The 15,789-nt window shown below is 37.4% G+C and overlaps 1 non-coding gene across 1 annotated transcript; it reads right to left on the reverse strand.

The window, feature by feature from the left end:
- Positions 1–6,692: 6,692 nt before the first annotated feature.
- On the reverse strand, positions 6,693–6,798 carry LOC115939870 (U6 spliceosomal RNA). The gene has a single exon (XR_004074643.1). It is a non-coding gene; the product is annotated as a U6 spliceosomal RNA (small nuclear RNA).
- Positions 6,799–15,789: the final 8,991 nt, after the last annotated feature.

Consider the following 15,789-nt stretch of genomic DNA (forward strand, 5'->3'; position numbering starts at 1 on the left):
AATAGAGAAGCTTCTAGACAGCACAAGTTTATGCCTAGTAAACTGAAATTATTTTTAAAAATGTAAATCAAGAGTGAGAGCATTGAAAACATAAATATACATAACATTAATTTTTATCCACATTAGCTATCTATTGCCGCATAACAAATTGCCCCCCAAAATACCAACTTAAAACAATGCACGTTTATTATTTTCTTTCTATAAGGCAGAAATCTGGGTGCAGCTTAGTAGGGCCCTCCAGTTCAGGGTGTCTCAAGAGACTGTAGTCAAGGTGTTGGCCAGGGCTAGTCACCTCTAGATTTAATCTGTAAATTTAATGTAATCCCAATTTTTAAAAAAAATCTCAAAAGAACTTTTAATAGGATTTAAAAAGCAAACGGTTAAGTTCAAATAGAAGAGAAATTACATGAAAAGCGCCCATAAGTTTTCGAAAGAAAGAACAATGAAGAGATTTGCCTGCCAAATGGCAAAACACATGATAAAATTGTGGTAACTAGGTACATGAAAAGATGCTCAACATCACTAATCAATCATCAGTAAAATGCACATCAAAATCACAGTGAGATATCACCTCACACCAGTTAGCATGGCTATTATCAAAAAGTCAAGAAATAACAAGTCTTGGCAAGGATAGGGAGAAAAGGGATCCTTTGCCCACTGTTGGTAAGAAGGTAAATTGGCGCAGCCACTGTGAAAATAGCACGGAGTTTCCTTAAAATATATTTTTTTAAGGTTTTATTTATTTATTTGATTAATTTGTCAGAGAGAGAGAGACAGCACAAGCAGAGGGAACGGCAGGCAGAGGGAGAAGCAGACTCCCTGCTGAGCAGGGAGCCAGATGAGGGACTCCATCCCAGGACTCTGGGATCACGACCTGAGCCGAAGACAGACACTTAACCATCTGAGCCACCCAGGCATCCCGGAAGTTCCTTAAAATATTTTTTTAAAAACCTGCCATATGATCCAGCAATTTTACTTTTACCTATTTAACCGAAGAAAATGAAAACACTCACTCGAAAAGATATATACACCCCCATGTTCATTGCAACATTATTTATAATAGCCAAGATGTGGAAAAATCTAAGTGTCCACAATTGATGCATGGATAAAGCAAATGTGGTATAAAATAATAGAATATTATTCAGCCATAAAAAAGAATGAAATCTTGCCATTTTCAACAACATGAATGGATCTTGACAGCATTATGCTAAGTAAGATAAGTCAGGCAGAGAAAGACAAATACCATACCGTATGACTTCACTTACATGTGGAATCCAAAACAAAACAAAACAAAAACCAAGCTCATAGATACAGAGAACAGATTGGTGGTTGCCAGAGGTGGGGGTTGGGGGAGGGGGATCAAAGTATACAAACTTTCAGTTATAAAATAAATAAGTCATGGGGATATACAGTGCAGCATGGTGACTATAGTTAATAATACTAAATTGCATATTTGAAAGTTGCTGAGGAAAAATCTTTAAAGTTCTCATCACAAGAAAAGACATTTTGTAATAATGTGTGTAACAGGTAAACTAGACTCACTGCAGTGATCATTTCACAATACATACCAATATCGAATCAGTATGTTGTATACCTGAAGCTAATGCAATGTTATATGTCAATTATACTGTAATAAAAGAATTGTGGTAATTAAAACAGTGTGATATTAATTCAGACATAGATAAATTAATGTATGTAATGAATAATGAGCCCAGAACAGAGCCATTTTTATATGGAAATGTTGTTTATGATAAAATGATATTTTACATCACAGGGGAAAGAATGAGTGACTCAATAAACTGTATTGAGACAACTGATTACTTGAAAGGGAAAAAAAAGGAAATAAATATATACATACATACATATCATTACATCTCTATTTATATACCCCTGTATCAGGCTTCTTTATATTGCAAGCAATTGAAGACCCAGCCCAAACTGCCTTACATAACAAAGGGCTCATTCAACTGGGTCTCCTAGAGCAGACTGTAGGGTTGCTTCATTTAGTGGCTCCATACTGACATGAAAGACACTGAGGGCTTTTGTTTATTTGTTTTTCAATTTCTTTTTCTGTCTCTGGGTTCCGACTTCTGTAACGTTAGCTTCGTCCTAGGCTAAATGGCTGCCAAAGTTCCCAGCTTCAAATCTACACACCACGTTGCCCAAAAGGAGAAAAAGCACTATCTTTTGGTATCCCCCATCAAAGAGAGAGAAACCTCCTTTCCCAGAAGGCTTCTGCAACTTCCCTTCTTGTCGCATTGGCTCAAGCTGTCAGGTTGACCATTCCCTAACATGCAGTGATTTGGCTTGCACTTGAACAAATGATTGGCTTATCTTACTAAATCAGTGTAGAAAGCTGGACGGAAATTCCCTGTTTCGGTCTAAAATAACAGGGCCCTCTCTTAGAGCTAGGAGTCGTATCCATTTCCACTGTGACTTCCCCAAACGAAAGAAATGCCAATTGCACAAAAGAGGGAAAAAAGAAATAGCTCAATGTCCACTATGATAATATATCAGAATAAATTCCAGATGCATTAAAGATCCAAATGGTTAAAAATAGACAAACAGGATTCTCCACGCTCAAAGAAGTAGAGCAGAATTCCTTACACCTTAAGTGTGGGCTATACATAGTGGCTTCCTTCCAAAGAGTACAGTATAAAAAAGGGGGGAAACAAATTACTTTTCAGTAGAGAAACAGAACCTCAGCCAGGTGATCAAGGTCAACAACAGAGTGATAAGTCGTATTGGTTGTATGTACCCTTGATCTGATGTGATGTGAAGGATACTTTACCTCTGTGGTCTTTCTTCTAAAACCACAAAACCCAGTCTCATTATGAGAAAAACATCAAACAAATCCCAACTGCGGAATATTTTATAAGATATATGACTGGTACTCCTCAAAACTGTTAAGATAATCATCAAAAACAATTAAAGTCTGAGAAAATGTCATAGGACAGATGAGGCTAAGGAGACATAAAAATTAAATGTAATGAGGTACCCTAAATACATTGGGAGTCTTGTAACAGAAAAAAGGACATTAAGTAAAAACTTAAGGAAATCTGAATAAAGGATAAACTTCAATTAATAATAACATCAATATTGGCTCATGAATTGTGACAAACATCCCATGCTAATGTTAAGATGTTAATAACAGGGAGATTGGGTTTGGGGCATACGGGAACTCTGTATTACTTTCACAACTTTTTTATAGATCCAAAATTGTCTATTTTAAAAACATTTTAAAACACATTAAAGACCTCCAAGGTATATTTTCTTAGAAGAGCACATAAGAGAATAATTTAATATTTTAATTAACAACACAAGAAACAACAGGTGTCGGCAAGGATGCTGAAAAAGGAGAACCCTCCTACACTGTTGGTGGGAATGCAAGCTGGTGCAGCCACTCTGGAGAACAGTATGGAGGTTCCTCAAAAAGTTGAAAATAGAGCTACCCTATGACCCAGCAATTGCACTAGTAGGTACTTACCCGAGGGATACAAAAATACAGATTTGAAGGGGTACATGCACCCCGATGTTTATAGCAGCATTATCAACACTAGCCAAACTTGAAAAGAGACCAAGTGTCCATCAACTGATGAATGGATAAAGAAGATGTGGTATATATATATTTATACAATGGACTATTACTCAGCCATCAAAAATAATCAAATCTTGCCATTTGCAATGACGTGGATGGAGCTGTATTATGCTAAGTGAAATAAGTCAGTCAGAGAAAGACAAATACCACTCATTTGTGGAATTTAAGGAAAACAGATGAACATATGGGAAAGGGAGAAAAAAGAGAGAGGGAAACAAAACATAAAAGACTCTTAATGATAGAGAAAAAGCTGAGGTGTGATGGAGGGAGGTGGGTGGGGGGAATGGGCTAGATGGGGGATGGGTATTAAGGAGGGCACTTGTGATGAGCACTGGGTGTGGTATGTAAGTGATGAATCACTGAATTCTACTCCAGAAACCAATACTGCACTGTATGTTAACTAAAATTTAAATTTAAAAAAGAAAATATTTGTATAATCACAAGCTAGAAGATCTGATAAGAAAAATGCAAAACTCAGAAAGCAGAAAGGAAAAGCTGACCAGATTTGACTACATAAGAATTGAAAACCTTCATAAGAAGAAAGATAATAACCCAAGTGAGTAGATACCTATCAGAATGAAAAAAAGTATCTTCATACATATGAGATGAAGAGTTAATATCTAGAATACAATGAGATATAAAGAAATGAATTAGGATAAGACAATCTAAACAGACAAATCGACCAAACATCTAAATTTACAAAATCACAGAAGAAATTCAAATGGTTAGTAAACATGAAAAGATGCTCAACCCTACAAATAACCAGGAAAATGCAGATAAAGCAACAGTACTGTTTATAAGTCATCCATTTGGGAAAGGAGAAGGAAGGGAGGGGGAAATAGAATGGGAAAGGGAGAACAGCAGTGGAGAGAGGATATGATGGACCTTGAGAGCAACTTCACTTTATCAAAAGTGTAAGATTAAAACATGCACAGCTGCTTCAAGACTTCAGGAAGCCAACGAAAGACAAGCTGTAAACCGTGCTGCAAAACTTAATACAGAATTTAGTGGGGTAGAACGAAAACAATCACTACCTTTGTTTAGGGAAATATCTTGATAAGCTTCTTTGGGTTGGAAAGGTGGCACCCCAAGACTTGCTCTAAAAGAGACAATACGTAAACAAAGAGAGCTAGAATCAGATTTGGAAATGTACATAAGTTCCAAATGTCTTTGGACTCCAAGGAAAGACTTAGCAAAGCACTAAAATAGAAACAGAATTAGATTTGACCACCATGCCATTGAAATGTATTCGGGAAGACACTAAACGGCATTAAGGTTAGGCATATTTTAAAAACTTGTGTAGAATTTCATCTTTCCTTAACACTTAAGAGCTGGTAATTAGTAGCTAGTTGATATCAATTCTGAATTTGTGTAGTGATTATTTTTGCAGGAAAAATACAGCTGTGGAGAAGTTGAGGCTGTAAACCTTCGTTGTCCACAGCTGGAGGAAGCCTAATTTTTGGCAAGCAGCCATGTCCAAGCTCAACTACTTACCTGAGGGCACACCAAATTCTAGGCATAGTGCCCAGAAGGAAATAAATAGCCTCATGTGTTTTAATTTATAAAGTCATGGCAAGCATCAAATATATGGATACGGTTCATTTAAATTTACTCCACAAATATAAGAATATTAGCAAGAGAGGATGCCCCTTCAAGCTTCAAGAGGCAATGTTAATATTACTAAAAGAAAGTGCTAATGTTTTATAACAGGAATTCACAAATCCATGCAATCATATAGGTTGAAAATATAAATAGATTTGAGAAAGATTTGAGTATTGTTATGGTTATAGTTATCTCTGGTAACACAGACTATGGATACATCATAAGCTTTTTTTCTTTAAGGAGAAAGAAATTTCAGGCATACTCTAAATATTCTGAAAGTGTCATAATGGAAAATAATCACTTTTTCCCACAAAGCCCCATTTTATTATTAAAGACTTCTCCGTGGTCAGTACCATCACGCTTATCACCCCCACCATCATCATCAACACAGACCGAACACTTCCTTTATGTTAAAGCTTTACATGAATTTTCTTATTTTTAAGGGTCAGATCTTTAAGATAAAATGCAAATACCTTCGGATGCTATTACCAGTTAACACAGTAGTAGTGATCAGAAAGCAAGATTCCTTGGGAATAGAAACCAGAATATAAAATCTGGGAGTTAAAGGGAAGGTGGCACAAAAGTTGGAAAGCAAATCCTAATTTTCCTTTCTTCACAATTTTGTGGAGGATGAGAACTATCTGTACTCATAAAGCCCGGACAATTCCAAGATGTTTGTTAGGCTGTATTTTTAATTGGCTCCTTTTTATAAAATGCTTCAGGGATAGTCATCAAGGATAGTCAGGTACAGAGCACTTTCTTAAGGGTTATGATTAAATATTTTTTACTTAGAAAAACATAATCTTCTATCAAGAAAGACTGGGAAATAAACAATAATCAAGGTAGGATAAAAAAAGAAGTAGTATCAATAGGTATACATCCAAAACACAATTGTTTTGAACATTTTGATTAAGCTTTTCATTAAATCTTGCAATTTTCAAGTAACATTATACCATAAGCATTTTCCATGTTATTAAACAGTCTTTGTAATTATCGTTGTAATTGCTACACAGGGCTTCACAATAATTTACATGCTCCATTTTTAAAATTTAGGTTGTATCCAGTTTTTCACAATTATATATATATAATGTTACAATGCCCATTTTTTTAAATTTACGATGAATTTTATTTATTTTTTTAATTTAAATTCAATTAATTAACATGTGGTGTATTATTAGTTTCAGAAGTAGAGGTCAGTGATTCATCGGTCTTATATAAGACCCAGTGCTCGTGACATCACGTGCCCTCCTTAGTGCCCGTCACCCAGTTACCCCATCCCTACCCCCTCCCCTCTAGCAACCCTCAGTATTTTCCCTATGATTTAGAGTCTCTTATGGTTTGTCTCCCTCTCTGGTTTCATCTTGTGTTATTTTTCCCTCCCTTCCCCCATGAGCCTCTGTTTTCGTTTCTTAAATTCCATATATGAGTGAGATCATATGGTAATTGTCTTTCGCTGATTGACTTATTTCACTTATATGATGCACATTTTTTTAAAAATATGCAACACTTCACTAATTTGCGTGTCACCCTTGTGCAGGGGCCGTGCTATTCTTCTCCGTAGCGTTCCAATTTAGTATATGTGCTGCCAATGCGAACACATTGTTACAATGCACATATTTGTATAGAATTTGTTTTGTGTTTTAGAACTATTTTCTGAGACAATGTCCACAAACAAAATCAATGGGGCAAGAAGTATGAGCAGTTTAAGGCTTTTGGCATATTACTGTCAAAAGACTGCTTTCAAAAAGACATTTTCATATACTCATTTGGAAATATAAATTATTAAAGACTTTTTGGAGAGTAATTTTATAGTATTTTTGAATAAAAATGCATATATACTTTGAACCAGCAATCCCACTTCTAGGAATCTTTCCAACAAAAATAGTTACACATATATTCAAATACGGATGTACAGGGTTTCATTTTAGCATTGTTTAAATTAGGAAGGAAAATGGAAATAACCTAAAGGAAAAGGTCAAATAAATTGTGTTATGGCTATATTTTGGCAAATATAAAGCTGCTAAGAATTAAGTGGTTCTATATTTATTGACACGGAAAGATCTCTTAGAGAGTTAAGTGGAGAACAAAAGCTGATAGATAAATAATCAGAATGATTTCACTTATTAAAAAATAAGTAATTATATATGTTTGAAGATTCATTCAAAAATCAATAGGGATTGATGGTTGTATGACCTTATGAATGGATTTAATACCACTCAACTGTACATTAAAAATGGCTATGATGGGGGCACCTGGGTGGCCCCAGTGGCCACCTGCATGTCTCAGTGGTTGAGCGTCTGACTCTTGATTTCGGCTCAGGTCAGTTAGGATTTATAACACATATTTTGCTTAAAGATACTAAGTTAATTACCTAAGACTACACGGCTGGAATGTGTCAGAGCCAAGCATTCAAACCTAAGTTTACTGGATCCAAAGCCCATGTTCTTTCCATCTCACCACTGTGCATTTTTACTCTATTTTAATGCTGATAGGATAAATTACCCCTCACTCCTCAACCTTTTCACCTTTGTCTTTGCTATTACAGTGTGTTCATCATTCCAAATGGACTTTAAAATCACTTTGTCAAATCCCAGAAATCAAACAAATAAGAAAACAGGCTGGAAATGAATCTAAAAACTGACTTAGGGAAATGCTGACATCTGTAAAATAGCTAACTTTCCTAAAAAGGATATGGTGTGTCCATTGCTATCAATTTTATTCATGTAAGTCTACCTTGTTAACATTATTCACAATCCTTTTGGGTATCCTAGAATCATTTTATATACAAATATTAATAATGTCACTTTCTAACATTTATAGTTCTTATTTCTGTTTTCTGCCTTCTATGTTACAGTAAATTTCCAGAAGAAGGTTCTTAGGGCTTTATTCACCAAAAAGTATGATCATGACAGATTAAAAGATTGTTTTTAAATCACAATAAAGAAGTGTCCTTCTCTGCCTTTAGCTCAGGTCATGATCCCAGGGTCCTGGGACAGAGCCCCGCAAAGGCTCCCTGCTCAGCAGGGAGCCTTCTTCTCCCTCTCCCTCCGTCTCTCCCCCTGCTTGTGCTCTCTCGCGCACTCTCTTTCTCCCTCTCTCTCAAATAAATAAACAAATAAAATCTTTAAAAAAATAGAAGAGTCCTTCTATACTTTTAATTTATCAGATGCCATTCAACTATCACTAAATGATCATTAAGTGATCTTTTTTCCTCATTATCCTTAATGTATCCTAAAAACTTTCCAAATTTTGAAACACTTAGATTCCTGGATGAATACTATTTGGTCAGTGTGGATTATTAGTATGTAGTTATAATTGATCTACTAACATTTAAGAATTTAAAAGCCTAAATCTAGGCTTTAAAATTCAAAAAAGATTGTTTCAAATGCACACTACCTGGTTTGTGGGAGCAAAATTCTGCTTACAATTTCTACAAATTCCCAGGGAGGCTTACAATCCCATGGTCTCCTCAGACTTCAAGCTCCTGCTTTCGTTCAGTTGGATCAACTGATGGATGGACCCAGCCTGCTTGTTTCTTGCTCCTTCTGTTCTGGACAGTTAACCCAAACGTGGAACTCCACCCACTTCTTATATTTCCACCAAAAACACACTCATACATGGCATGTATATGTAATACACTTAGCTAAAATGGAAGCAATATAAAACCCCAAGTTAGACCTGTGAACCTAAAAGTCTTTTAACAATTTTTGGATCTCTAGTCTCCTGCTTCATTGCTTAGCCCTCTGCTCTCTCCATTTTATTTCCCTGGCCAATTACCCCTCCAACAGATAAAACAAAGCTTTTCTACTTCCTTAAACAAAGAAATTTAGCTCTCTCTAGATCATACCCTGAATCCAAGCTTTGGTGTCACTTTAAATACCTAATCAAACCCATCAAGGTGCTCACCACCCCCCTCAAAAAAAAAAAAGAAAGAAAGAAAAAATCATTTCATGTATGTTAGTCAGGTATATGGAAGTAACAAACAACTCGAATCTCTGTAGCTTCCAAGAACAAGCATTTATATGTTGCTCATGGTTTTTGCCAGTGGCTGCAACTTTGTTCTGTGTGTCATTCTACAAACCAGCCGAAAGGAGCAGCCTCTATTAAGAACATGTCATTCTTATGGTAGAGAAAAAAGCAAACGAGTTGGCAGAAACACAAACTGCCTCTTAGAGTGTCTGCTTAGAAGTAACACATTGTCGCTTCCGCTCATCTTCCATTGACCCAAGTCACATAGCTAAATTAGAAAATGTGGTGACAAATATACTTCATCTACTCTCTTAGAGAGAAGAGAGTAGCTAGAAACATGAACACAATTTAAAACAATGTAAGAAGAGTTACCCTCCTTGTAATTAATTGTAAACAGCAACTTTATCCTTTTCTTTAAACTATATTCATGATTAAGGCAGGCATGTGAGTAGTGGTTCTGGGGCTCAAGAGTTGTAAGCATAGGACGGTGCATATCAGAAAACCTAGAGAGATTTTCTAATATGCATGATGTCCCTACCCCAACCTCCACCATCATCTGATTCATCCCTGGAGGTAGGAGCAGATATGTACATTTTGCAAAGGATACTTAAGTGATTTTAACACTTCCCACTCTCAAGCCTTTTGCGGGTTTTGGGGGAATGCTCCTATCATATTTTGTCCACACCATTCCTGGCACTTTAAATACAGTAAGTCCTCCAGTTTCTAACACTATACACAAAAATAAACTCAAAATGGATTAAAGACCTAAATACGAGAACTGAAACCATAAAAATCCTAGAAAAAAACATAGGCAGTAATTTCTTTGACATCAGCCATAGCAATATTTTTCTAGAAAGGTCTCCTCTGCCAATGGAAACAAAAAAACAAAACAAAACAAAACAAAAAACTATTGGGACTACATCAAAATAAAAGGCTTTTATACAGCAAAGGAAACCATCAACAAGCAAAAAGGCAACCTATTGAATGGGAGAAGATATTTGCAAATGATATATACAATAAGGGATTAATACCCAAAATATATAAAGAACTTAGACAACTCAACCCCAAAACAAACAAACAAAAAAGAAACAAATAATCCAATTTTAAAAATGGGCAGGGAACCTGAATAGACATATTTCCAAAGAAGACATGCAGATGGCCAATAGACACATGAAAAGATGTTCAACATCACTAATTATCAGTGAAATGCAAATCAAAACTACAATGAGATTTCACTTTACACCTGTCAGAACGGCTAAAATCAAACAGACAAGAAATAATAAGTGTTGGTGAGGATGTAGAAAAAAAGGAAATCTCCTGCCCCTTTGGTGGGAATGTACATCAGTGCAGCCACTGTGGAAAACAGTATGGGAGGTTCCTCAAAAAATTAAAAATACAAATATCATATGATCCAGTAATTCCACTATCCACTACTGGGTGTTTACCCAAAGAAAACAAGAACATTAATTCAAAAAGATATTTGCAGCCCTATACTTACTGCAGCATTGTTCAGAATAGCCAATGTATGGAAGCAACCAAAGTATCCATTGATAGACAAATGAATAAGGAAGATGTGGTACATACACCATATATGTATATGTATATATATATATATATGTATATATAGTATATCTATGTGGCATATATATCTATAATATGTAGTATACATATTTGTGGTATATATATGTGAGATATGTATTGTGGAATATTATGTAGCCATAAAAAAGGATGAGATCATGCGATTTGTGACAACATGGATGGACGCAGTGGGTATAAGGCTAAGTGAAATAAGTCGGACTAAGAAAGACAAATTGCATATGACTTCACTCATGTGTGGAATCTAAAACACAAAACAAATAAATAAGTAAACAAAAAGCAGAATCAGACCTATAAATACAGAGAATAAACTGATGGTTGCCAGAGGAAAGGGGAGTTGGGGGGATGAGCAAAATAGGTGAAAAAGAATGGGAGATACAGGCTTCCAGTTATGGAATGAATAAATCACAGGAATAAAAGGCACAGCATAGGGAACAGAGTCAATGATACTGTAACAACATTGTATGGTGACAGATGGTTGCTACAATTGTGGTGAGGATAGCGTAACATATAGAGGTGTTGTATCACTACATTGTATAGCTGAAACTGATGTGATGTTGTGTGTCAACTATACTCAATTTAAAAATTGTTTAAATAATAAATACAATGAGTCCTTCGATTAATGTTTCAGTGAGCACATAAAACACATGAACAGGCAATAACATCTGCCTCATATAGTTGGCCAGGACTCTCCTTTTGCCAAGAGAAGGTTTTTACATTATAAGGACTGCAGAAGATTTGCTACTTTTAAAAAAGAAACTACTGTTGAAATTTTTGCAAGAATATATTTTGAAAGCACTCAACCAAGAAGAGTGGAACATGATTTTAGATTGGACTGAATTTGTCAATGTGGATGCACTTATCAGAAGCGCTACATTCGAAGTGCTGGCTCAAGCAGTTGGGTGTCTAAATGGGTTGGATAAAGCAAATCAGGCTCCAACACTGGCCCTCATTAAAGAAAATGGAGATGCCAAAAATCCCTTGGCATATATACAGGAAGGAAATTAACGACTCCTTGAGATAGGAATGCTGGAATAGATCCATTATGAGTGTCCTGCTTATATACCCATAAATGTTGCCCCAAGAAGGACTGGAATGACTATCCCTTCCCCAAGGCCTTGAGACCTGCACTGCTGAGGGAAATTCCAGTATCTTTTTTTTTTTTTTAATGCTTCACTATTTTCTGAATGTTGGAAATTGCTAGTGGGAAATGTTGCAATTCAAATATGTTCTCTAGTTTCACTTGGGAAGGGAGAATCTTGGGACTGCAGAAGTGAGATAGCCTCCATCAACAATCAGAGGCAAAGTGGGCATGATCATCATACACACAGGCACATACCAGGCACAACGAGCAACTCGGTAATCAGAATGATTTCACTTTCAAAGACCTCTGGCTATGTCTCATTGAGCATAGGGTCCTCGCTAAAGTCTTACTTGGCTTGTGTAACCAAAATACCGTGGGTAAGTTGAACAGGGTTATCTGAGCCAAGAAAGTAGAATCATGACTTCTCATCCAATTTCCAGAGCTGAATCCACAGATCCACAGCATCTTGCTTGAAGGGGAGGCTAGTAACCATAACAGCAAAAGTTGATTCTTTGACTATTACCCCTAGATATTCCTAAAGGTAATTTAAGAGGATAACTATGTCCTGGGATGAGAGAAATAATTAAGGCTTTTTGGAAATTTTTAGATACTAGGTCTGAGCTGATAGTAATTTCTGGTACACAGAAATTCACTGAGACCTACCTATCAGAGTAAGGATACACCTGGGTCAGGTAAAATGAATGAAATTTGACACAAACTCTAAACCCATTCATCCTGTGGGTTTTTCTCCAGTTCCTGTGTTGAATAGAATATTCTTAACAACTGGCAAAAACCCCCAGATATTTTCCCTATTATGGTAGGAAGAACAAAATGGAAGATACTAGAGTTTCCTCTCCCTAGTAAAATAGTAAATCAAAGGCAATACTAAAAAAAAATTTTAAAAAAAATTTAAAAAAAAGGCAATACTATATCCCTGAGGGAATTTCAGATATTAATGCCACTGTTTGTGGCTTACCCAACAGCTGTTTTTACTTGCTCAACACAATGCCTTTTTTATTTTAAAGTTAGAAGACAACCATGTGCCTCAAGGAGACTGAACTCCCCAGTACCCAGGGATGAATTTTAATTAGACTAAACCCAAATCTAAATAATTCCATTCTCCTTGCATTAATTGGCTTAAGAATGGGAATATGATGCCATTCTGACCAATGAGATGTGGGGGGAAAGCCTGCTAGAAGGTTGAAAGCATCCCCACAGTCTTGACGAATAACAATGGCTGACGTGATTGGATGGTGATCCTAGTTGTAAGTGCTGTTGCACATACATATGGATGGAATACTACAGTCTCGGGCACTAGAACACAGTGACAGAACTAGGAAATGCTCTTTTCTACCTTCTAAATAATCAGAGTAGACCAGAAGCACTTTGCTTTCACCTGAAAAAAACCAGGAATGGTTGTAGCAGAGCATGGCAGCTGTAATGACTTGAGATTGTCCATTAGTTTCTTCTGGATCTCCGGACTCGCTCTGATTCCTACCCTTCTGAGACTTGATGATTCTGTTTTTTGTTTTGATTCTGTGGCTACCCCACAGCCCTCTGATAAATTCCTGTCTTTGCTCAGAGTTCATTTTTACTGCTTGCAAAGAGCCCTAATAGATACACCTCCCTATAAAAAAAAAAATCACAAATTTTCTTTACAATTGTTTTTGTTTCCCACTCACTTTTATGATAGATTCATGAATTTTATTTTTATATGTTTACTTGGTTTTGTTGTGTGTCAGCAGGTTTTTTTTTTTGCTGCTACAAATTCTCAACTTTTGTGTTCTTTAGTTTGGCTCTCTCTGCAGGAAAGCCCATGTTGAGAAATTTTTGAGACAGGACATATACATGGTCTGACTCTGAGATCTTTTACATCTGAGAATGCCATTTGTTTGACATTACACATAAATGACAGCCTCCCCACCCTCAAGTTTCTATGGATCTTGTTTTATTGTTTCGTGGGATTTGGTGTTGTACCGAGGTCTGAGGCTAGTGGGATATTTTTTTTTCCACTGAAAATACCATTTTCCTTGTTTATACACTTGCAAGTTCTCTCTTAGTTTCATTATCTCTGCTCCTTTGTTGTTTTTACCTTCGGAATTTCTACAAAGCTTTTCTGGACTCTTGCAGTTGCTACTGACAGAAAATCAAATTTGTTGTCGTGGTCAGAGTTTCGTTGTAGAAAACAGAACTCGCTCTAGCCAGGTGAAGGCGGGAGATACTTACTCAAGACTCTTAACTTGCTACCGAATGATCGAAAGACTGGTAGTAGCAGGCCGGACTTCCAGAACAACTCCTGAAGCTACATTTAGAATCCGCCTCAGTGAGGCTGCTGCTCACTTAAATGAAGGCAACGCTGCTCCTGTCCTGGTCACCAAAGCTGCCAGACCAGGAAATTGCTGCTATCCTTGCTGATCACATGGAGCTAGGGACTGACTAGACATCAGGGCTTCGGTCCTAGCTGCTGCCAGCGTACCAGAATGCCCCGCCACCGTCGTCAGTAGGAGCCAGTCGTGATCTTCTCTGGGTCTCCCCCTTTCAAATCTCATTCAGATGCATCTGTTCGGTGGGGACACAGCACATGCAGAACTCAGTGCAAAGGCACCTGAGTCATGTAGGCTTCTGTTTTCTAGCCTCTGGTGTACACAAAGCCATGCTAGTATGAGCTTGGAGTCTTACCACATGAGCCAGTTTTCAAGATCTGCCACATTAATTTAAAAAATAAAGGGCATTTGTTGCCTGATGTACTTGGGAGTTGAAGGGGTACAGTTGGCTCTAACCACAACTGGAACCAGAAGTTCAAGCCAGGTTACCAGCATTCTCTCTCTCTCTTCCTATTTTTCAGTTCTGATTTTATTCATTCAACAAACATACTGAGTACTATGTGCCAGACACTGTTACTAGTGCTGGGGATGCCATAAAGAACAAAACACGTGTCAGTCTTTGCCTTCTTGCCTTCCCTCTCTGTTAGTCTTGCCCTCTGGCAGATTCTCTGAAAATGGCAGCAAAACTAACTCCCAGTGGCTTCAAGCTTATAGGTGACTCGAGATATCACAAGGAGAAAGACTTTTCTCCTCCCAGAAAGCATATAAATTCTACCAAAATAGTGATTCTAATTAATATGTGATGCACCTATGACCAGAGTATGGAGGGGGACATATCATATGCCCACCACATGCTGGTCAGGCTGTTCCAAATTAGAAAAGGTACCCCCCATCCCTAAACTCCCAGCATACTATACATACACACACACAACCTTATTTCTGTACATTCAAATTTTTTTTCTAGAGAGAGAGAAAGGTGGGGAGGGGCAGAGGGAGAGAGAAAGAATCTTTTTTTTTAAGATTTTTAAAAATTTATTTTATTTGAGAGAGAGAGAGAGAGAGAAAGAGAGGGTGGGGGAGGGGCAGAGGGAGAGGGACAGAGAAAAGGAGAGAATCCCAAACCGACTCCACACTGAGTGCAGAGCCTGATAACAGGGCTCCATCCCATGACCTGGAGATCATGACCTGAGCCAAAACCAAGAGTCAGACACTCAACCGACTGAGCCACCCAGGCACCCAGAGAGAGAGAATCTTAAGCAGGCTCCACGCCCAGTGGGGAGCCCTACGTGGGGCTCCATCTCACAACCCTGAGATCACGACCTGAGCTAAAATCAAGAGTCAGACCCTTAACCGACTGAGCCCCCCAGGCACTCGTGTCCATTCATTTTAAAAAGTGTCCCTCCCGGGAGACGAACCATGAGAGACGATGGACTCTGAAAAACAAACCGAGGGTTCTAGAGAGGAGGGGGGGTGGAAGGATGGGTTAGCCTGGTGATGGGTATTAAAGAGGGCATATTCTGCATGGAGCACTGGGTGTTATACGCAAACAATGAATCATGGAACACTACATCAAGAACTAATGATGTAATGTATGGTGATTAACATAACATAATAAT

The sequence above is a fragment of the Leptonychotes weddellii genome, chromosome 4 (genome assembly GCF_054177405.1).
Source record: "Leptonychotes weddellii isolate Sample4059 chromosome 4, ASM5417740v2, whole genome shotgun sequence".
Lineage (NCBI taxonomy): Eukaryota > Metazoa > Chordata > Mammalia > Carnivora > Phocidae > Leptonychotes > Leptonychotes weddellii.